The sequence below is a fragment of the Lycium barbarum genome, chromosome 9, assembly GCF_019175385.1.
Source record: "Lycium barbarum isolate Lr01 chromosome 9, ASM1917538v2, whole genome shotgun sequence".
NCBI classification, from domain to species: domain Eukaryota; kingdom Viridiplantae; phylum Streptophyta; class Magnoliopsida; order Solanales; family Solanaceae; genus Lycium; species Lycium barbarum.
In genome coordinates this window covers 1,163,786-1,187,997 of record NC_083345.1, presented here as the reverse complement: position 1 = coordinate 1,187,997, position 24,212 = coordinate 1,163,786, and the positions used below count along the sequence as shown (strand labels likewise).

The 24,212-nt window shown below is 36.8% G+C and overlaps 1 protein-coding gene and 1 pseudogene across 1 annotated transcript in view; both read left to right on the top strand.

The window, feature by feature from the left end:
• LOC132608843 (auxin-induced protein PCNT115) overlaps positions 1 to 24,212 on the top strand; it is a 39,828-nt gene that overhangs the window by 3,393 nt on the left and 12,223 nt on the right. The window lies entirely within an intron of this gene.
• Positions 15,278 to 19,459, top strand: LOC132608845 (auxin-induced protein PCNT115-like; annotated as a pseudogene).

The window sequence follows — 24,212 nt, the reverse complement described above, 5'->3', positions numbered from 1 at the left end:
ACTGCCTCAACTAATCTGAAAAAGAGGAAAAAGGCATCGGGACCAAGGAACTATCCCAACAAGAAGAAATTCAAGGGAAACTGCCACAATTGTGGAAAAATCGGACACAAAGCTGTAGACTATCGTGCTCCGAAAAAGGAAAAGAAGAAGGGTCAGGCTAATATGGTTGAAACAAACGATGAAGTTGATGACTTGTGCGCTATGTTGTCTGAGTGCAACCTAGTGGGAAATCCGAAGGAGTGGTGGATTGACTTTGGCGCCATGATAACGTCCAAATCCACCCTATTAATTAGAATGGGCACGGTCGTATGCAAATATAATTTACCCAACTATGAGTCGGGGTCGAATCCCACAGAGAACAATATGTAGGTGATTTAAGCAGATTAGGAATTATCACTAACAATAGTTATGCCCGAACGCATCAATGGTGGTTTTTTATAAGGTTTTGATAAAATACGGAAATATAAATTCTAATCTAGAAAGCAAGTAAATTGATCAATGGCAACAAGAATGGAAGGAAGGAAACTACTTCTCAAGTAACGATCCAATCTATTTCACGAATTGTAAATAATAGCAAGTTTATGTTATTTAGCCTCGGATAATGACTCTAAATTAACTTCTTCCGAAGATTAACTAGACTACCCAATTGAAGATCCCTCAAGCAATTAGGAGCATTAAGAACACCCGAATATGGCTACAAGTGGTATTGCCTATTCCTAGGTCAACTTCCATTAGATGAGGGTTAACGCCCCAAATTCATGTTAATTATCCTATCCCAACTTCGTTTTTCCTCTTCCGAGTTTCAAACAAAGTAAATGGGCGAGTTCAAAGGTTAGCTAATCCCTTGAAAACATTCATGAACAAGAATAATTAAAATAGCAAAAACTTACTTGATTAAGAACAATGCAAATGAATAAATAAGCACAACAAGAGTGTCAATCTTAATTGTCACCAAGAGATTTCCATCAACAAGGATTAAAAAGAAGAAAGAACAATTTGTGTAGGAACCCTAGCTTCCAACTTGTGGGAGCTGCCAAAGATAATCTGATATTTTGCCCTAGTTTTCTATTTATATGAACTGGGATGGAAGGCATCGTCAAAATCCGAGTTCTGGTTGAAAATTGCCGAAAATCCTTCATCGCGATCGCGCCATGTGTATGCGCGATCGCGTGGATGACGTCAGCTTCCCCTGCTCCCTTAATCGCGATCGCGTGTAGATCCTGCGCGACCGCGTGGAATTAACAACGCGCGTAGGCGCGATCGCGTTACATTACAGCGCGATCGCGTGGAGTACAATTCCCGCGTGGGCGCGATCGCGTGGGTACTCTGCGCGATCGCGTAGAGTATTTTTCCACGGCTCTTTTCCAGAACTTCCAGTTGATTCCAGTTTTGCAACTTTTTTGCTTGTTTTCCACACTTAGGCTCTAGGGACCTCGTATTACCTGAAACATGACAAAAACTACGTAAAATGACATAGACTTGCTTAAAAACAAGTAAAACTTATAGTTAAAAAGCATCGATTGTGGTGTAAAATCACGCCACATCACGCCACTCGCCACATTTGTGCTGTTAAAGAAGCCTTTGCTTCATATGCTCCCGCCGGGCCCGACGAGACCATATATATGGGAAATTATGCAACGGCCAAGATTGAAGGTTATGGAAAGATACTGCTGAAGATGACCTCTGGCAAGGTGGTGACTCTCAACAACGTCTGTCATGTTCCCAAAATTAGGAAAAATCTAGTATCTACCGGACTTCTAGTGAAGAACGGTTTTAAGTGTGTTTATGTTTCTAACAAGGTTGTAATAAGTAAGAACGAGATGTACATAGGAAAAGGTTACCTCACAGAGGGTCTTTTCAAACTGAATGTAATGGTTGTTGCTAGTAATAATAAAGTTTGTGCTTCGTCTTACTTGATTGAGTCAAATGATTTATGGCATTCACGTTTAGGACATGTCAATTATAAAACCTTGCGAAAAATGATTAGTTTGGAAGTATTGCCTAAGTTTGAATGCAATCAATCGAAATGTCAAATCTGTGTTGAATCTAAGTATGTTAAACATCCTTATAAGTCAGTTGAAAGGAATTCAAGTCCTTTAGACTTAATCCATACAGATATTTGTGACATTAAGTCAATCCCATCTCGCGGTGGAAAGAAGTACTTCATAACTTTTATTGACGATAGTACGCGGTATTGCTACATTTATTTACTTAATAGTAAAGATGAAGCAATTGAAGCATTCAGGCAATACAAAACTAAAGTTGAGACTCAACTTAATAAAAAGATTAAAATGATAAGGAGTGATAGGGGCGGTGAATATGAATCTCCTTTTGAACAAATATGTTTGGAATATGGTATTATTCATCAAACGACTGCCCCTTACTCGCCACAATCAAACGGAATTGCAGAAAGGAAAAATAGAACACTAAAAGAAATGATGAATGCCCTGTTAATAAGTTCTGGGTCACCCCAGAACTTGTGAGGGGAAGCTATTCTAACAGCTAGCCGAATACTCAATCGAGTGCCCCATAGCAAAACAAAATCGATTCCATACGAAAAGTGGAAAGGAAGGAAGCCCAATTTGGAATACTTCAAAGTGTGGGGGTGTTTGGCCAAGGTGCAAGTTCCTAAACCCAAAAGGGTAAAAATAGGACCTAAAACCGTTGACTGTGTTTTCATAGGCTATGCCACAAATAGTAAGGCATATCGATTTCTGGTTCACAAATCAGAAAATCCCGACATTCAGGTGAATACAGTAATTGAATCAGATAATGTTGACTTCTTTGAAACCATATATCCGTATAAAAAGGAATGTGAGTCGTCTAGCAAAGAATATAAACGACCTCAGGAAGAAATAAAGGAAAATGTTCCTAATGAGGAAAATCCAAGACGTAGCAAACGTCAAAGGACGTCTACTTCCTTTGGACCAGAGTTTCTAACATTTTTGTTGGAAAATGAGCCTCGAACTTTCAATGAAGCTATGTCTTCATCGGAAGCTCAATTTTGGAAAGAAGCAATCAATAGTGAGATAGAATCCATATTGGACAACCATACTTGGGAATTGGTTGATCTTCCTCCAGGGAATAAACCTTTAGGTTCCAAATGGATTTTCAAGCGGAAAATGAGAGTTGATGGTACTATTGATAAATATAAGGCAAAACTAGTTGTTAAAGGGTTTAAACAACGAGAAGGTCTTGACTACTTTGATACATACTCGCCGGTAATGAGGATTACATCTATTCGGGTGTTAGTAGCGTTAGCCGCCGTGTATGGTCTTGAAATCCATCAAATGGATGTGAAAACAGCCTTCTTAAATGGAGAGTTAGAGGAAGAAATTTACATGGAACAACCTGAAGGGTTTGTAGTTCCAGGGAAAGAGAAGAAGGTGTGTCGACTTGTTAAGTCTCTTTACGGACTTAAACAAGCACTTAAACAGTGGCATGCAAAATTTGACCATACGATGCTGTCAAATGGATTCAAGATAAATGAATGTGATAAATGTGTTTACATTAAGAACACTCCGAACCACGTCGTCATTGTTTGTTTGTACGTGGATGATATGTTGATAATGAGTAACGACATTGCTAATATAAATGCTACTAAGCGCATGCTTGCTAGTAAGTTTGATATGAAAGACTTAGGAGTTGCCGATTTAATTCTGGGAATTAAAATCCATAAGACTTCTCAAGGTCTAGCACTGTCTCAATCTCATTATATTGAAAAGGTACTTGAAAAGTTCAAGTACTTGGATTTTAAAGTTGCAAAAACGCCAATTGATATGAACCTTGCTCTTGCAAAGAATAAAGGTGAAAGTCACTCTCAATTGGATTATGCCAGAGTGTTGGGAAGTTTGATGTATATCATGTACTGTACGCGACCTGATATTGCGTGTGCTATAAGTAAACCAAGTCGCTACACTAGTAATCCCGACCAAAATCATTGGCTGGCAATGAAACGAGTTTTGGGGTATTTGAAACATACTCAAAACGTTGCTTTGCACTATAATAGGTATCCTGCAGTTATTGAAGGATATAGTGATGCAAATCGGATCACCGGTTCAACTGAAACTAAATCCACAAGTGGATATGTTTTTACCATAGGTGGAGGAGTAGTGTCTTGGAAGTCATCCAAACAGACATGTATCGCCCGGTCTACAATGGAATCTGAGTTCATAGCTTTAGACAAAGCTGGTGAAGAAGCTGAATGGCTCCGGAATTTCTTAGAAGATATTCCATTTTGGCCCAAACCGTTGGCTCCTATATGCATACATTGTGATAGCCAAGCGGCAATAGAAAGAGCCGGGAGCGTTATGTACAACGGAAAGTCTCGTCACATACGAAGAAGACATAATACCGTTAGACAACTACTCTCTAGTGGAATTATCACAATTGACTATGTTAAGTCAAGAGATAATGTGTCGGATCCACTAACTAAAGGCCTAACTAGAGAAGTGGTTGAAAGATCATCGAGGGGAATGGGACTTTGGCCGAGGACAAGTCATCGTGGCGGTAACTCTACCTAGAAGACTGGAGATCCCAAGATCTAGGTTCAAAGAGATCAAACAAAGTCATTGATGACGGTTCAACATTGTCACAATAGCTTTTTAGTCCATTCTCGTGATGAGACAATGTTCAGTACCAGGATAAAGCATTACGAATTTTTAATGGTTTCTAAGTTTGATACGGGGTATATCAAATAGTGTATCTACGGGATGACACATTTAGAAATCACCTATGTAAGCGGAAGTGTAAGCCGCTTCAAGAAGAATTCTGTAAGGCCAATTCTCTACGCACTTATGAACCAGGCAGTGTTCATGGCTGAAACGAACAAAACAATGAGAACCAAAGTGTCACGACCCGACTAGGGGCCGTGACGAGTACCCGATACTTGTACCAAGCACCCCTTGTCTATCGTTTTACCTTTACCTCTTAGCAAGCCATGTAAACAGAGCCATTTTTTTTTTGAACATTAACATTAGCGGCGTCATTCTGAACATAGACTAATAAACTTCGTTATCACTTATACATCAACATTAGCATGCCAAAACACCATATACCTAACTGTACTTAACTGACTGTACATATCTGTCTACGAGCCTCTAGACATAGTACACTTATACATAGAAAGGGTCGGGTGCTGCCGTGCCCGAATATACATACACAAAATAGTACTGCAGAAGTGAGACTCCGGAATAACTGGAGCGCTGTCAACACTGCTGGTAAGGCTCCTAAGGATCAAATCCGCCTGTCTGCTGACCTGCGCGGCATGAAACGCAGCGTCCACAAGAAGGGACGTCAGTACGAATAGTGTACCGAGTATGTAAGGCATGAATAGTAGCATACGGAAAGTATAAAACGGAAATAACGACATAAGAGAATAATAGCACATGTCCTGAGGTAGAAACATAACCTGTATATATATATATACCCTTGGCAGGTGCTATGCGTACTTAGCTTTCCTTTAAGAATCTTTCCTTGTTCATATACATATACATATAAAATAGGACATCTCATATTGCCGAGGCGTCGGCAGCCGATCCATTTAACCATAAATATACACATCCCGCGTCCGGGACGATATCATATCATGTAATGCCAACTGATCAGGTGGATATGCGTTCATAACGCTCTGCCCTTACCTCCATTTTCCCCGTATACACATGCATATATCATGTACATATATCAGCGTCTATAGCGCTCTAGCTCTTTTATCATATACATATACGTGTGTCGTGTAGGTACATCAGCGTCTATAGCGCTCTGGTGCTTTTATCATATACATATACGTGTATCATGTGCATGTATCAGCGTCTATAGCGCTCTAGCTCTTTCGTCATGTGCATGTTTTAAAAATATATACACATATCTTACATACATTTACATGTCTTATATGCATTTACGTATCCTATATACATATGTCTCATAGGCACGCAGGAAAGCCCAAAGAAGAATCATGTAGTCATCGGAGTGACGTAATGGTCAGTGACCTCCGATTATATTATAGAATACTCGTGATCGCTTTGTCTCACCTTGAAGGAACGAGTATTTTAAGGTGAGACTACCAACGGGGAATAATATTAAAGTAAACGTAGAATGAAATCGGGGCATCATAGATGACAGTTCATAGACTTTGAAATCTTTTAGAAAATAAAGTCATAGCTAGGAAATATAAATAAGATTCAAAAATTAGTTTATCATTTTCATGTTTATATAAGATACTTAGCTTAGTCATCTTAGTCATAGAGTCGTTCCGGTAGTACGTATCATAGGCATATTCTCTTATCTAACATCATTGTTATCATTATCGTCATGGAAGTGCCCTCGTTAGAGGAGTCATAGTATTTATCATTTGGTAACGAAATCGGGATCAAAGGTTCCCTTTGGATTCACTTCAAGTAAGTCAAGCAAGATTGTAAGGAAAAATCCGAGAGTAGCGGGCCCACCTCGGGCCGGATGGGGTGACGTATATGATTTACATATATTACGTGTCATGTCATTACTTGTCAGGGTCCTAGGGTAATCGGGTCCCACTTATGGAAGTTCTAGGGGTTTGAGAGGTCTTTCCATCATTTGCACACTTTTTAGTTCAATTCTACTGAAAGAAAAAGGGGAAACTTTAGGTGCGGATTCCGGAGAATGGAGTTGTCCTTGAGGCTCGTATCCAGCCTAGTATGCCTAAGACATGCCATAGAATGAAGGGTGAAGCCTTACATACCTCTTGCCGCTCCGTATGCTATCCCGAATTCAAGTCGCAAATCCGCCAAAATCTACAAATTGGTCATGTTTACCAAAACTTGATTAGAGCCTTTAGAAGTTGATTCTTTAAGGTAACACTTTGTCTGCCGAAATTTCGGCAGCATTTCCCCTGTAATTATGCCACCCCCGAGAATATGGCTCGGCCCAATTCAACAACAACCCAACCAATAACCATGCTATAACTTCAATAATCAATTCAAGAATGCCTTAAACGATCCACACAATTTTCAAAATAGCCCACTAATATATCATTCCACCAAAAATCTTCCCAACTTCATAAGAATAACAATAACAATACCAACATCAATAAAAATCATTTCCCATATCAAATTATTCCATAAAGAAGTTTAAATTAATACTAACATCCTACAAGATATATATATATATGTGTATTTTCATCCAATTTCTCTTCAAATCTCAACCCACAAATCAACAACATCAATACAACAAACCATCACCTTATTCTTGCCATTATTTCTTAATTCATATTGATAGAGATAGAGATTCAACAATTCATACCTTGTTTTTCATGAAAGTAGCCAAATCTTCAAAATTTACTCGTTTACAAGCCACTCCAACTCCAAAATGAAATCATATTTGTGACTATGCGTTGCCCGGACTTCGATTAGTACTTCGTAGCTTCAAATTTCACTAAAAATCCTCAATTTTATGAGAGATTTAAGCCCCCTTTTTGTGTAGAATTTTCTGGAAATTTTCAGAGCATTTTGGAAGGTTTTTATGAAGAAAAATGGGGTTTTAACCCCTTTTTATAATTGGGTCGGCGGTACTGTAGCTACAGTACTGCTGCAGTACTGTAGCGGTACTGTAGAGGTACTGTAGCAGTGCTGTAGCAGTGCTGTTTCTGCGCGACAGTTCAGTTTATAACGTCTATAATTCTCTACTCCGAGGTCTTATCAACAAGAGGTTTGTTGAATTACAAACTAGACTCGATGAACTTCATTTTAGGCTTTTGAAACGCCTTAAAACTCCAAATATACATGGATATATACCCCTCCAAATCTGACTAAAATTCTTTCCAGCATTTCTCAAATTTTTGTCGAACTTATTTTCTTCAATTCGCTCGATCTCGAAATATTCCGAAACTCTCCATACATGATATTTATCACTTATTATACTAATAATGGCCATGTTCTCGTGTTTCAAAATACTCTTTCCCGATTACGACTTACGAGATCGTAATTTGTCTTTTTATTTTGTTGTTACATACTTCCCATGGCCTGTATCTTCCAAAACATCATGCGACATCTCCGATACTTCGTTGCTACGGTGATGTACATGTCATTCTCATTTTCTGAAAGTGCGGGGTGTAACACAAAGATGGTTAAAGGGTAAATTGTGTGACATGTGGTTGTCTAGGTATACACCAAAGCTCGACGGTTCAAAGATATCAAATCTACCGAATGACCGAGTATATCCGACATATGTTCACTACGGAAAGTTCAAAGAGAAATCTACTTATCCAGATGCGATTAATCCTTGCTTACGAATCACACAGTTTTTTTTTTCATGCATGTTTTTCCATCATATAGCCATTCCCCATTCATGTGGGGGATTGTTAAAGCTAGTCAATGATTGAAGCTAGCTAAGTTGGTGTGAATGAGAAATGGAGGGAAAAAAACAATGGAAGGAAAATGAATTTCAAAGCAAAGTTACTTTGAAAAGGAGATTTGTACCACATTGGTGGTAGAAAGGGAAAGTTATGTGCTTATATTAGAAAGCACTTCCTCTTGCTCTTAAAGGGTTGAGAAGAGGGACTCCCCTCGCGCCGTCGTCGTCGCTCGGCTCGGCTTCGGCTTCGGCTTCGGCTTCGGATTTGATTGATAATCTTTTTGGACCAAATTTATTTAAATTCAATCTTCATAAAGGGTTGAGAAGAGGGACTCCCCTCGCGCCGTCGTCGTCGCTCGGCTCGGCTTCGGCTTCGGATTTGGATTTGGATTTGGTCAAATGATCTAATTGATTGATAATCTTTTTGGACCAAATTTATTTAAATTCAATCTTCATTTTCTGATTTTTTTTTATTTTCGCCGTAAAATATTAATTAGTAATTAATTAAATTTTGGCGGAATAAAATTAAAAAAAACTTCCCCAACGTTCTTTTTTCGGAAAAGGCATGGCCTCTCCGAACAGCCACCAAGCCTATTCTGAACAGGCATGTTCGAGACTATATAAACTGAGGCAATGCCTCAATTTTCGACTACTGAATTTTTTTTTCTTGCATTGAAAATTCTGCATTCTTTCTCCAGAAATAAACTATCGAGTCTTAGTGTGTTTCGTTGCCAAATTTGAGTTCGGCGAAGTCGTAGGCGTTTGAGGTACCGCCACTCCTGCGACAGGTATATCTATTTTATCCTGGGAGGAAATAATCCGCAACCTCAGGTACAGTAAGGGGGTTAAATTCCTTAAGGACACACAGTGAATTATGTGGTCTCGGATATTTCTAAATTTCTTCACACAGTTTCTGTTTTCATTTTTTCTACTTACTGATTTTTTCCAGTTTCTGGTTCTGCTTTCATACAGTTCTGAACACGGGTGATAACACGTAGTCCTTGATGTGTTGTACCTTTTGGAATAGTCACTTATAAATTACTATATAACTTTTGCAAAATGTGATTGTTCTTGAAGCTTAAAGTCTTGCACTTTTCGTTTTCTTTTGTGGTGGTTTTGGGGGGGGGGGGGGGGGGGGGGGGTGTGGTTGTTGGCTGCTCGATATGAAGGTTTGATTAGAGGCGAATGCTACTATTTGGATGATTATCCTTTTAACTAATTCCTAATTTTGATGTTCGTACCATAAGTAAGAAATTCATTCTTTATAATTCTCCAAGTCTTAATACTTATTTTTTGGTGTTTTTCTTTTCTTGGACATATGAACCAAATACCTTTATCAACGATTAAGGCGTCATTTGATTGGTATGAATAAGGAGATTCAATCAACACATAAAATCCAGCATTACTAATGCAATGTCTGATCATTACTTTTATTTTTCTATGTAGGCTTTTAAGGGAGGGATGAGAGAACGAGTTGAATTAGCAACAAAATTTGGTATGATTTATACAGATGGAAAGAGAGAAATACACGGAGATCCAGCCTATGTAAGGGCAGCATGCGAGGCTAGCTTAAAGCGACTTGAGGTTGACTGCATTGACTTGTACTATCAGCACCGAATTGATACACGTGTACCAATTGAAGTCACGGTTAGCTATCTTTTTCCATTTATTATGTCTGCACATATTCGTTCAAATGGTTAATGGTCAGCATTTCTTATTCCTTTGAGATGCTTGTTTTACTAGGTTGGTGAACTTAAGAAGCTGGTTGAAGAGGGTAACATAAAGTATATAGGTCTATCCGAGGCTTCAGCATCGACGATCAGGAGAGCACACGCAGTTCATCCGATAACAGCAGTTCAATTAGAATGGTCTCTATGGTCAAGAGATGTAGAGGAAGAAATAATCCCTACTTGCAGGTTTAATCTTTTTTCTGTTAGTAGGTTGCGTTTGGCTCTATAACAATGTGAAATCCTGATGATGTTCGCCTATCTGTTAAGTGTTCAGGGAACTCGGAATCGGGATTGTGGCATACAGTCCACTAGGACGGGGCTTCTTGTCATCAGGTCCAAAGCTGCTTGAGGATTTGTCAAATGAAGACTATAGAAAGGTTTGGTTGTGTTTTTTTTTTAACTGTTTTGGATTTACAACATATTGATGTCTTTTAATTTTAGTGCATTTCTGTTGCAAGTATATTTACTTGTTTGAGGAAAGAAAGGGTTTCAAATATTGAGGTATTTGATATGTATGATATCACTAACGGCAAAACCTACGAATAGCTGGTATCAAAAGCCATAAAGTATGAAGCTTTTAAAAGGGAGACATGGTAGGGTCACAGGCTAATGAGTGGGTCCGGAGTGATGTTAGTGATTAAGTAATTGTGCAAACATTCTTGCCAAAGTTTGGCTCTGATACCATGTGAAAGAATCTAAGCATCCGACCAAAAACTTTAAGCGAATGGGTTGGAGTACGTTATAAATCCCTTTGGAAACCATTACACAATCCATGAGGAACAAGTGTATTTGTCTAACATTTCCCACATCTAAAGACTTGCTTAATTTTTCACTTACTTGCTCGCCAGATGAAATGATTAGTTTTGCGTTTATTATCATGTTCTCAACTTTATGCCTCACCCCATTTCGTTTGCCGGCTTTGGTATCCAATAAATGTCAGTCCAGTGCATGAAGCATCCTGCGTTCACATAGGGTCCGGGGAAGGGTCGCACCGAATGGGTGTAATGTAGTCAGTCTACCCTGATGCAAGCATTAAATAGCTGATTCCACGGCTCCAACCCGTGACTTATAGGTCACACAGAGACAATTTTACCGTTGCTCTGAGCCTCCGCTTCTTGGTATCCAATTCTTTCCTCCATAATATTAACATTTATCTTTAATTTTGCAGAGTCTACCGCGGTTCCAGGCCAAGAATCTTGAGCATAACAAAAACTTATACTCGCGGATTTGTCAAATGGCTGCAAAGAAGGGATGCACCCCCTCTCAACTAGCCTTAGCTTGGGTACATCACCAAGGAAATGACGTGTGTCCTATCCCGGGCACCACTAAAATTGAAAACTTGAACCAGAACATTGAAGCTCTGTCCATAAAGTTAACATCAGAAGATATGGCAGAGCTTGAATCCATTGCTTCAGCTAATGCAGCCCAGGGTGACAGGTATTCTTCTGGAATGAGCACTTACAAAGATTCAGAAACTCCGTCCCTTTCAGTATGGAAGGCTACATAATGATGCAATTGTGGAATTAATGTTTGCGGATTGCTACATAGTGATGCAATTGTGGAATTAATGTTTGCGGATTGAGTTGAATTATTCCTGTACTGAGCATTTTATGTACTATGAAATTGTATCTTTCTGTTTCAAACAAATGTAAAACTTCTGGCCTTACAATTGTCTGAACAATAAATTTACGGCTCTGTTTTTTAGACTTCTACGGTATTTTTGCAATGTTTTTCTTAACAAGGTCAAATTTTAAATAGTGGCTCAGAAAGATCTTATTTGTGCAAATCATCCAATCTTGAGGTATGTTCTAACTTCTACTTCATGGCCATCTTGCTTATTTTAAAATCACTTGCATATTAATTGGTAGAGCAGTTATCCTGGGATGGCATGACCCGAAAAAGTAATTGGAGCTCCTTCAAACATGTATGGATTAAACACTGCTCCATTTAACTATAATTCAAGTTATCTCCTATTATTTTGACCAATTGAGTTATACTCCCCCCACTCTCAATAAGTTATTTTTAAGATTTTGACACATTTATAAAAAAGATTAAGTATTAATTGAGAGGGTTTATTTACCTTTAATCTACTCATAGAAAAATGTAAAGAAGTATTGAAAAGTTCTACTAAAAAATTGTTCAGATAAATTTGAAAAAAATGAAGAAGATTTAACACCTTGTTGGTTTACAAAAGAATTAAGTACTTATTTGGACAAAATTTGGAATGCTAGAAAATCACTCATTGTGAATAGGGGGGAGTAACATTATTTAGTCTAATGAAGTTGATTCAATCCATGAATAATTAATAATTTATCAACGACTCGTTTAATTTATGATCACAAAGGGTCGAAAACAAAGGGTCAAAAGAACTTCTCGCTTATTAGGATTCCCTTTAGCGAAGAAAATGAAATATATCCTCATTTCATTTCATATATAACTAACACTAGTCAAATAATGAAATATATCTAATACTATTTGTGGGCGCAAGTCAATCTATTCAAGTGGGATAATTTTCCATATCACGTGGAATAATCATATTAAAGAATAGGTAGTTACTATTATTGTTCATATTTTAACCAGTGAATCTTTAGTTATATGTATTTGAAAGTTTGTAATAACATATAATTGGAAGCATTTATTTATAAAAAGCACATGAATATAAGCGATTTATTAATGCAGCGTCTTATATTGCAATACCTTATTTATGAACTATAATTACTTATTTGGTAAGATTGTATAAGAGTTGGACAAATTTTAATAGTTTTTACAAATTATGAAATTTTATGTTTATAAAAAAAATACAGCATAAAAAATCCAAATTATGTGTCTAAACAGGCCTAAGTATGGGGCTTGAATCGTTTAAATAAAAAAGAAACTTGATCATTGTGAAGGAAAATACTTTATTGATAAACTCTACGTTGTCTGTTATTCTTTCTTATTTTTTTTGTTATGAAAATAGCTAGTAGAATCCCTATTTATAATAGTAAGAAACCTACTTTAACTCAAAACAGAAAAATCTATTCCTATACTAATTTGACTATAAATCCTAACTAGACACGGATTAAAATATCAAATGCTAACCGATTTTGAATTATTATTTCCAACATTCTCCCGTAATTCAAAATTGTGTATCTAATTTTTGATGTATTTGTCACCATCTTCCAATTGCTGAGGACACTTGTTTCCAACCTATAAATTTTGTTGAAGCACTTGTCTCCAACCCCGTAAATGCACTTGTCACCAACACCAAATTTTATTGAAGCACTTGAGCAGCAACCTTGTTGATGCTCTTGTCACCAACCATCTATCAGTTGTTGAAGCACTCTTCAACCTTCACACACTACTAAAAAATAGGCAAAAATCGACGGCCTGCGTCGGTTTTTCAGTGAAAACCGATAGAAAATCGACGCAAAACGGTTCGTCGGTTTACGTTATGTCGCTTTTCGAAACCGATGGACTGCATCGGTTAAAACCGACGGAGTCCGTCGGTTTTGTAAAAAAAAAAAAAAAAAAAAAAAAAAAACCGACGGACTTCATCATTTTTTTTTTGAAAATTAAAGAATGAAATTTAGGAACTTGGAATCGAACCCGGGTATGTTCCTTGGCATTAAAGGGCTTTACCACTAGACCACTGATATTCTTTGTTCATATACTTACATTGATTTAATTTATACTGTTTTTTTGCTCTAAAAACCGACGCAGTCCGTCGGTTTTCTTCAAAAAAAATAATATAAAAAATAATTATATTTTAGAAAATAATATAAAAAATAATTATATTTTTTCGCGCATTTTTGCGCAAAATATAACCGACACAGTTTGTCGGTTTTCTTTAAAAAAAAATTTTAAAAAATTATTGAAAAAACCAACAGAATCCGTCGGTTTTTTAGTAGTGACAACGGTTGGAGCACTTTCTCTCCAACATCCAAATTTGTTGATGCACATTATCATCAACCTTCAATTGTTGAAGCACTTTCTCTTCAACTTTCAATTGTTGGAGCACTTCTCTTCAACTCCTATTATTTTTTTCTTGGTTGTGTTGGAGCACTTCTCTCCAACATTCATTATTTTTTTTCTTGGTTGTGTTGGAGCACTTCTCTCCAACTTCCGATAGTTTATGCACTTCTCATCAACATTCAATTTTTCTTAAACCGACTTCTCCAACTTTTAGAGAAGACAGTTCTTTTCTCAGCATGATTGTCTTTCATGCATATCATTGGCCCGACGTTTTCCTACACAATTCTTGGCCAGAAGGGCGACATATATTGGCTGGTGCCGCCGGCCGGCAGCGGAAGCTATTTGATTCTCTCTACCAGGGTCATAAAATAACCAATTTGAAGTAAAATATTTTATTGATAAACTCTACAATGTCTCTTATTCTCTCTTATTTTTTCTTGTAATGAAAATAGCTAGTAGAAACCCTATTTATAATAGTAAGAAACCTACTTTAACTCAAAATAGCAAAACCTATTGCTATACTAATTTGACTATAAATTCTAACTAGACATGAATTAAAATTTTAAATCCTAATCAATTTTGATTTCCTACAAGTTTGTATCATATTTGTAAACATCGTTGTGTTGGGATCGAAATAACAGGGCGTCAGGCGGAGCTAAAATTGCAAACCTTAAATGACGATAAATCAAACAACGACGAAAATCAAATCATAATTTTGCAATATGATTTGGTCAAGTGACCTACATATTGAGAAATCTAATATTTAAAAAAACATTAAAACTCTGAGAAAATAACTTTTAATGACTATATTGTGGATGTTTTTCTGTTTGTTGTATGAGAAGGGTTCTTCAATATACAGAGGTCCAAAACCTTTTCCTCGAAAAAAAAGGACTAGCCAAATATGAAAGAAATTATATTTTCTTTTTAAGAAAAGTGAAGCGATTATGGTTATACTTGAACTTTTCTTCCAGAGAAAAGTAAAACTCAAATATTGTAAGAAAATCAGGACAAAATCCTAACATGTTGGTCAAGCGTCAATAAAAAAAACTGACGTATTAATTGAGCATCTCAATGAAATTGACACTTGCTATGAATAGACTGTGCCATATTGATAACTAATGACACATGCTATGATTATACTGTGCCATATTAATTGACACGTGCTATGAATATACTGTGCCTTCTTCAAATCCATCACCAACCAGTTGCATGGCCATGTCAACACTCTCTATATAAACCCCGTTTTGCTTTCTGTCTCTTCGACATATTCTCAGAGTAAAACAATAAGTTAAATCACATTTAGTCCAAAAACAAAAAGATTTCTTCTTTTTTATTTGAATGACAACAATGGCGAAAGAGGGAACAAAAGTGCCAAGAATCAAATTAGGTTTAGAGGGACTTGAAGTATCTGCTCAAGGGCTTGGTTGTATGGCTTATGGCCCGTCCAAACCCGAACCCGATATGATCAAACTCATCCACCATGCCATTAACTCTGGTGTCACATTTCTTGGTACTTCTGATGTCTATAGGCCTCACACTAATGAAATCCTCATTGGCAAGGTATTCAACTTTTTTCCATTTTCTCCAAATGCTTCATTTTTATGCAGTAATGACTGTACGTAATGCTTGATTATTTTGCAAATGTCTCTAAATGTGTGCATTAATATGATTGTATAATGCCTAAAGTGTTGAACTGATTTCATTTGTGTGTCTTGAACCGAGGGTCTATGGGATCTATCTTCAAGATAAAGGTAAGTTCTGCATACATTCTACCTTTTCCAGTACCCAAAATCCACTTGTGAGATTACATTGGTATGTTGTTGTTATTGTTCTTTTGGTGTTGGTAGAGGTGTGTCATTGATAAATGTTTCTTCATTATGGGGTACTCCTTACATCCCATATTAGTTGTCACATTCCCCGTTTGCACGGCCGCTAAAAAGTGTAATTTACTACTCATGCTTCTCTCTCCAATAAATTGCACTCTAATCAATAATTGATGATTATTGTCAAGAACACTTAGTATTAACATTTGGGATAAAAATAATTAAGTTCATCTTGGTTTCGTAAAAGGACAACTATTTCGGGACAAACATTTTAAATTACTTGGACAGCTAATATGAGAAGAAGGGAGTATGAAGCTAGACTATTTTGCGAATTTATCTACATTTGTGCATTAAGATGATTGTACATAATGCCTAAAGTTTTGTACCTTTTGGTGTTGGTAGAGTTATGTGATTGGTATTTCTTCTTTCTGGGTTATGAAGCTAGGCTATTTTGCGAGTTTGTCTACATGTGTGCATTAAGATGATTGTACATAGTGCTTAAAGTTTTGTACCTTTTGGTGTTGGTAGAGGGGTGCGTGATTGGTCAAGTTTTCTGCTTTCTATGGGGTATGAAGCTAAGACTATTTTTTGGAATTTCTATACATCTGTGCTTTAAGATGGTTGTACATAATGCTGAAAGTGGTACTTTTCGGTGTTCGTAGAGGTGTGTGATTGATCAGTGTTTCTTGTTATGGGGTATGAAGCTAGACTATATTGCAAATTTCTCTACATCTGTGCATTAAGATGATTGTATATAATGCATAAAGTGTTGTACCTTTTGGTGTTGGTTTTTGACAAAGGAGTGGGAAAAGGGTCAGATTTACCCCTAGGAACTTTAAGTTACTACCCGTACCCTCACCATTAGTATAGTATACTCCATTGCCCCTACCGACACTGCCCGCCCCAATTAATTTGACCCGACCCACACTAAATCACAGCCCTTCAATGGTTGGATACTGGAAGTGTGGGTCGGGTATTTGGCATATTTAGGGTTGTGATTTAGTGTGGGTTGGTCAAATTAATTGGGGCGGGCAGTGTCCATGTGGCTTGCTGACTGGTTGCCCGAGTGGCTACATTAAATGACGTGGCAAGCCACCATTGGGCATCCGTTAGGCGTAGGGGAAAGGGAGTATACTATACTAACGGTGGGGGTACGGGTAGTAAATTAAAGTTTCTAGGGGTAAATATGAACCTTATCCCAAAGTACAGGGGTACATTTGGCCCTTTTCCTTAAGGAATTGTGTGATTGGTGCTTGTGTTGTTTGAGGTGGGATGTTTATCCTTTTAACTAATTCCTAATTTTGATGCTTGTACCATAAGTAGGAAATTCATTCTTAATAATGCTCAGTCTTGTTACGTTTTTTGGAACGTTTTTCTTTTCTTGGACATATGAACCATATACCGGATTCAACGATTAAGGGGTCATTTGATTAGTATAAATAAGGAGATTCGATCTCCACATAAAATCCGGCATTACTACTGCAATGTGAAGGGAGGAATGAGAGAACTACTAATGCAATGTGAAGGGAGGAATGAGAGAACGAGTTGAGTTAGCAACAAAATTTGGTCTGGTTTTTACAGCAGATGGACAGAGAGAAGTGCATGGAGATCCAGCTTATGTTAGGGCAGCATGAGAGGCTAGCTTAAAGCGACTTGATGTTGACTGTATAGACTTGTACTGTCAACACTGAATTGATACGCGTTTGCCCATTGAAGTCACGGTTAGCTCTCCTTTTCCATTTATACATCCAAAGTTACTGGTTAATATATTCTAAAAAATGATGCAATGTTCGGGCTCACCAATTAAGTCGGGTTCTTATATTATTATGTCTTCACATATTTGCAATGTTTAATGATCAGCGTTTCTTATTCCCTTGAGATTCCTTTTTTACTAGGTCAAAGAAATTAAGAAGCTGGTTGAAGAGGGTAAAATAAAATATATAGGTCTTTCCAAGGCTTCAGCATCAACATTTAGAAGAGCACATCCAATTCATCCAATAACGGCAGTACAATTAGAATGGTCTCTATGGTCGAGAGATGTAGAGGATGAAATAATCCCTACTTGCAGGTTTTTTCTTCTCTTATTTTCGCGTTTAGGTTCAATAACAGTGTGAGATCTTGATGTTTGCCTTCCCTATTAATCTACTAGAGAACTCGGAATCGGGATTGTAGCATACAGTCCCCTAGGACATGGCTTCTTGTCATCAGGTCTAAAGCTGCTTGAGGATTTGTCAAATGAAGACTATAGAAAGGTTTTGCATGTAATTTTCTTTACTGTTTTGGATTTAAAACATATTGCATCACGTATAGTTGCAGTGCAGTTCTGTTGCTAGTATATTTTCTTGTTTGAGGAAAGAAAGTGTTTCGCGTATTGAGGAATTTGATTTGGATCATATCACTAACAATAAAAATTTCGAATTTCTGGTATCAAAAGCCATGAAGCGTGAACTATTTAAGAGGGAGACATAGTAGTCTCAACGGGCTAATGAGTGGGCCCGTAGTAATGTTAGTGATTAAGTGATTGTGCAAACGCTCTTGCCAAAGTTGGCCTCTGATACCATGTGAAAGAATCTAAGCATTCGACCAAATTGAATGGGTGGGAGTAGCCTGTTATAAATCCCTTTGGAGATCATTACACAATTAATGATGAACAAGTGCATTTGTTTAACATTTCCCATATCTAAAGACTTGCTCAATTTTCACATACTTTCTTGCTAGATTGATGAAATGATTAATTAGTTTTGCGTTTATTGACATGTTCTCGACTTTATACCCCACCCCATTCCATTTGCCAGCTGTGGTATCTAATAAAGGTCAGTCCAGTGCACGAAGCATCCTGCGTTCACATAGGGTCGGGGGAAGGGTCCCACCGAATGCGTGTAATGTAGTCAGTCTATCCTGATGCAGGTATCAATGGTTGATTTCACCGCTCAAACCAGGTCACATGGAGACAACTTTACCACTGCTTTAAGGCTCCCTTGGTATCTAATTATTTCCTTCATAATGTTGACATTTATCTTCAAATTTTGCAAAGTCTACCACGGTTCCAGGCTGAGAATCTTGAACATAACAAAAAAATTTATGCGAGGATTTGTCAAATGGCTGCAAAGAAGGGATGTACCCCCTCTCAACTAGCCTTAGCCTGGGTGCATCACCAGGGAAACAACGTGTGTCCCATCCCGGACACCACTAAAATTGAAAACTTGAACCAGAACATTGAAGCTCTCTCCATAAAGTTAACATCAGAAGATATGACAGAGCTTGAATCCATTGCTTTAGCTAATGCAACACAAGGAGATAGGTATTCTTCTGGTATGAGTACTCACAAAGATTCAGAAACTCCACCCCTTTCAGCATCTCAGCATGGAAGGGTATAAAATGATGGAATTGCGGAATTAATGTGTGTGTTGAGTTGAATTATTCTTCTACTGAGCATTCGATGTACTTTATTAGCAAGCATGTATTGATTCAATCTTTTTGTTGATTGGATAAGTCCAAGAACTTTCTTTTTTAATGGTGGTGGTGTGTCGACAAGCCTCGATGTGTTGAGTTGAATTATTCTGTATTGAGCATTTTATGTAGCAATCTTATTAGTGTTTTCTTAGCAAACATGTACTGGCTCAATCATTTTGTTGTTTGGATGACGTCAAGAATGTGTTTTTTTTTTTTTTTTTTATAACGGTGGTGTTTTGGTAAAACTAATATGTCTTTTCCAACACACATTTCATGTTTATAATAGGCTCATAGGCCATCATGTAGTCTTGTTTCTGAAAAATGAAACACTTGTCCACAAAATCTTTAAGATCATATCCAACTTTGAATTGGTGAGTTATTTTCTGGCAAAAGGTTTAAAATTTATTTTATTTTGTTTATCAACCTCTTTTGTTATATTTTATCGATCTCCTATTAAAAATCGATAAAATTGATATTGGTGTCCAAGTTATTTTAATCCCAAAGTTAAGATAAGGGCCTACTAAAAAGGCAAGTAGCCACATGAGCAGTCAATGGCTCCCTCTATGACTAGCCACCTACTTCATCTCACCCGGGCATTTAATTATTGGTGACTCTTTAATGTTTTATTTTAGGAGAGGTAACTCAAATTTTAATTATTAGGTGGAGGTGATAATTTTCTATTAGTGATTAAGGGATTTTGAAGTTGTTCAAAAGTTTCAATTTAGACACTTTAACCCTCAAGTTTAATTTTTAACACTTTGACCCACCCCCGCCCAGACCCCACCCCTGACCCCATGCCGCCCACACCCCTCCCCCGCCCCCACCCCACCCCCCGCCAATTTTTTCTTTTGATTTTTTTTTTCACCCTCTCCTCCTCCCAATACCCTAACCCCACACCCACACCCCCCTCCCAAAAAAATTTTTTTTTTTTTTATTTTCTTTATTTATTTTTTCACTCCCCCTCCTCCTCCCCACCCCCACCCTCACCCTCCAAAAAAAATTTAATTTTTTTTGATTTTCTTTATTTGTTTTTTCACCCCCCCCCCTCTCCTCCCCCTCCTCGTCGCAACCCTCCCCTCACCCCCTAAAAAAATTTTTTAAAAAAAGTTTTGATTTTTTCTTACCAACCTCCACTCCTCCTCCCCCATCCCCACCCCACCCTCCCCCCAACCAAAAAAAAAATTAAAAAGTTTTGATTTTTTTTTTTGTTTTTTCACTAGCCCCCGCTCTTCCTCCCACCCCTCACTACCACCACCCCAAAAAAAATTGATTTTTTTATTTATTTTTTTACACCCCTCGTCCTCCTCCTCCTCGCAACCCTTCTCCCACCCCTCACCAACCCCACTCCCCCCCGCCCAAAAAAAAAATTAAAAAGTTTTGATTTTTTCTTACCAGCCTCCACTCCTCTTCCCATCCCTCCCTCTACCCCTCAAAAAATTTGATTGTTTTTTAATTTTATCACCAGCCCCGCCTTCTCCTCCCACCCCTCACTACCCCCACCCCTCACCAACCCCCCTCCCAAATTTTTTGTTTTTTTTTTATTTTTTCTTACCAGCCTCCACTCCTCTTCCCATCCCTCCCACCCCCCCCCCCCCCCCCCAAAAAAAAAATTAAAAATATTTCGATATTTTAAAAAAAAAAAATTCACCAGCCTCCCTCCTCCTCCCACCCCTCACTACCCCCCCCCCCCCCCCCCCCCCCAAATTGATTTTTTAAAACAAGTTTTGAAAAGTTTTTTTTTTTTTTTTTTTGGCACCCACCACCCCCCACCTTTCCAAAAAAAAATGTTTGTTTAAACACTCCTATCTAAGGTCATGTCCTCGGTAAGCTGTAATTGCGCCATGTCGTGTCTAATTACCTCTCCCCAATACATTTTAATGTTATTCTTTTTTAAAATGGTAATTTTTGTTCTTGGTGCTTGTGAACTTGGTTTATATGATATGTTGATCGTGTTCAAATCACAAATGTGTGTAGTGTTGTTAATAAATTGCTGAACAGTTTTCAACAAATAATGAATCTGTAGCAACATCTCTATAACTTGTGTTTTATCCAACTGCTGAAAGTTTTCTAGCAAATAAACAATCTGTTGCAACAACTGACAGGCCTTGTTGTAGCAACTATGTTACATGTTAGGGTTTTTCCAACAAGTGGGTAACTTGTTGTGTTTTATCCAACAAGAGTAAGAACTTGTTCAACAACTATGTCATTTGTTGTAACAGATACTACAGTTGTTGCAACAGATACTACAGTTGTTGCAACAAATACTACACTTGTTGCGACAGATATTACAGTTGTTGCAACGGATGCTACTTGATTCACCCATATTTAGTGATCAACAAAGAGAATCAATGATATTTAGTGATAAACAAAGGAAATCAATAATAAGTAGTGATCAATATATAATACTTAATCAATTTGATGGTAATTTGAGTCAGGAAGCTGCACTAAATCCAAAGATCATAAGAGTGAATTGATGTGAACTACTTGATTCACCCATATCTAGTGATAAGCAAATGAAATCAACGATATTTAGTGATCAATATATAATACTTAATCAATTTGATAGTATTTTGAGTCAGGAAAGATGATCTACTAAGTCAGTATGCACTAAATCGAGTGATTATTATAGTGAATTGATGTGAATTTCTTGATTCACTCATATTTAATGATAAACAAAGGAAATCAACTATATTTAGTGATCAATGTATAATACTTAATAAATTTGATGTATTTTGAGTCAGGAAAGATGATCTACTAAGTCAGTATGCACTAAATCGAGTGATCATTAGAGTGAATTGATGTGAACTACTTAATTCACCCATATTTAGTGATAAACAAATGAAATCAACGATATTTAGTGATCAATATATAATACTCAATCAATTTGATGTATTTTGAGTCAGAAAAGATGATCTACTAAGTCATTATGCACTAAGTCGAGTGATTATTAGAGTGAATTGATGTGAACTACTTGATTCACCCATATTTAGTGTTAAACAAATGAAATCAACGATATTTAGTGATATATATATATATATATATATATATATATATATATATATATATATATATATATATATATATATATCTACTAACATCCTTAATGGATTGGGAAAATACATAAAACCCCCCCAACGTACACTCGGATTATCTATGACGCACCCAACCTTTGCGGGCAACCTATTACCCCTCTGGTCATATTTTTTTTCTGTATTTTTGTACCTCTTTTTGACTGACGTGGCAAAAAAAAATTATGGTTAGTTGCACAGTGGAGAGTGTTGCACACTCTCCGCCACATTGGTGCCACGTCACTGCCACGACACTGCCACGTCACTGACACGTCACTGTCACTTTTCCTTTCTTTTTTTCATGTGATTTTTCTTTTATTAATTATATTTACACTAATTAACCTCTAATTAACCATTAACTCATTAATTTGATGGTGTTTTGGGTCAGGATAAATGATCAACTAAGTCCAATACGCACTAAACGGAGTGATCATTGGAGTGAATTGATGTGAACTACTTGATTCACCCATATTTAGTGATAAACAATTGAAATCAACCATATTTAGTGATCAATATATATACTTAAGCAATTTGATGGTGTTTTGGGTCAGGATAGATGATCAACTAAGTCCAATACGCACTAAATGGAGTGAACTACTTGATTTACCCATATTTAGTGATAAACAGTGAAAATTAATCATATTTAGTGATCAATATATATATATATATATATATATATATATATATATATATATATATATATATATATATATATATACACACACACACACACACACACATTAAAATCATTAGTAGTTTGTTGCAATTTCTTCCACAACTGTATGATCTGTTGCAACAGATTAGTAACTTGTTTAAACAAATTAGTTATTTGTTAGAACAGATTAGTAACTTGTTGAAACAGATTAGTAATTTGTTGCAACTTCTTCCACAGCTGTACTATCTGTTGCAACAGATTAGTAACTTGTTTAAGCAGATTAGTTACTTATTGGAACGGATTAGTAACTTGTTGAAACATATTAGTAATTTGTTGCAACTTCTTCAACAACTGTATGATCTGTTGCAATCATTTAGGCAACTTGTCTAAACAGATTAGTAACTTGTTTAAATAGATTAGTTACTTGTTGGAACGGATTAGTAACTTGTTGCAACTTCTTCAACAATTGTATGATCTGTTGCAATCATTTAGGCAACTTGTCTAAACAGATTAGTAACTTGTTTAAACATATTAGTTACTTGTTAGATCGGATTAGTAACTTGTTGCAACTTCTTCAACAACTGTATGATCTATTGCAATTATTTAGGCAACTTGTCTAAACAGATTAGTGACTTGTTTAAATTGATCCATCTGTTGAAACAAATTAGTAACTTGTTGCAACTTCTTTAACAAGTGTATGATCAATTGCAACAATTAACTCATTTGTTGCGACATATTTTTTAGTTTTACAATAATTTAAGCAATTGTTTGATTGTTTTTCAATAAGGTGAGTAATTTGTTGGAACAACTAAGCAATTCTACTGTATGCATCTATTGCAACAATTATTAAGCAAAATAAATAAGTTCATAAATAGAAATTGTTCAACAACCACCTTGGCTCCAAATACCACAACTAATCAAAATGAATAAGTTCATAAACATCATTCACAAATAACATAAAGGACAAAAAAAAAAAAAAAATCAACAGCCTCCAAATACCACAACTTAAGTAATAATTTGTTCAGCAACTGCCTTTTGGGGTGTAGCAGATTTTCTTCATCTACTTCATCTCCTTCATTTCCATCATCAGTTTCTTCATCTTCTAGTTCTTCTTTACTTTCTTCATTTGTATATACTGCTTCTTGGCTCTGTTCTTCATCTCTTTCTGAGGATTGATTGTCAGTTTGGCTGCCAATTTGACTAT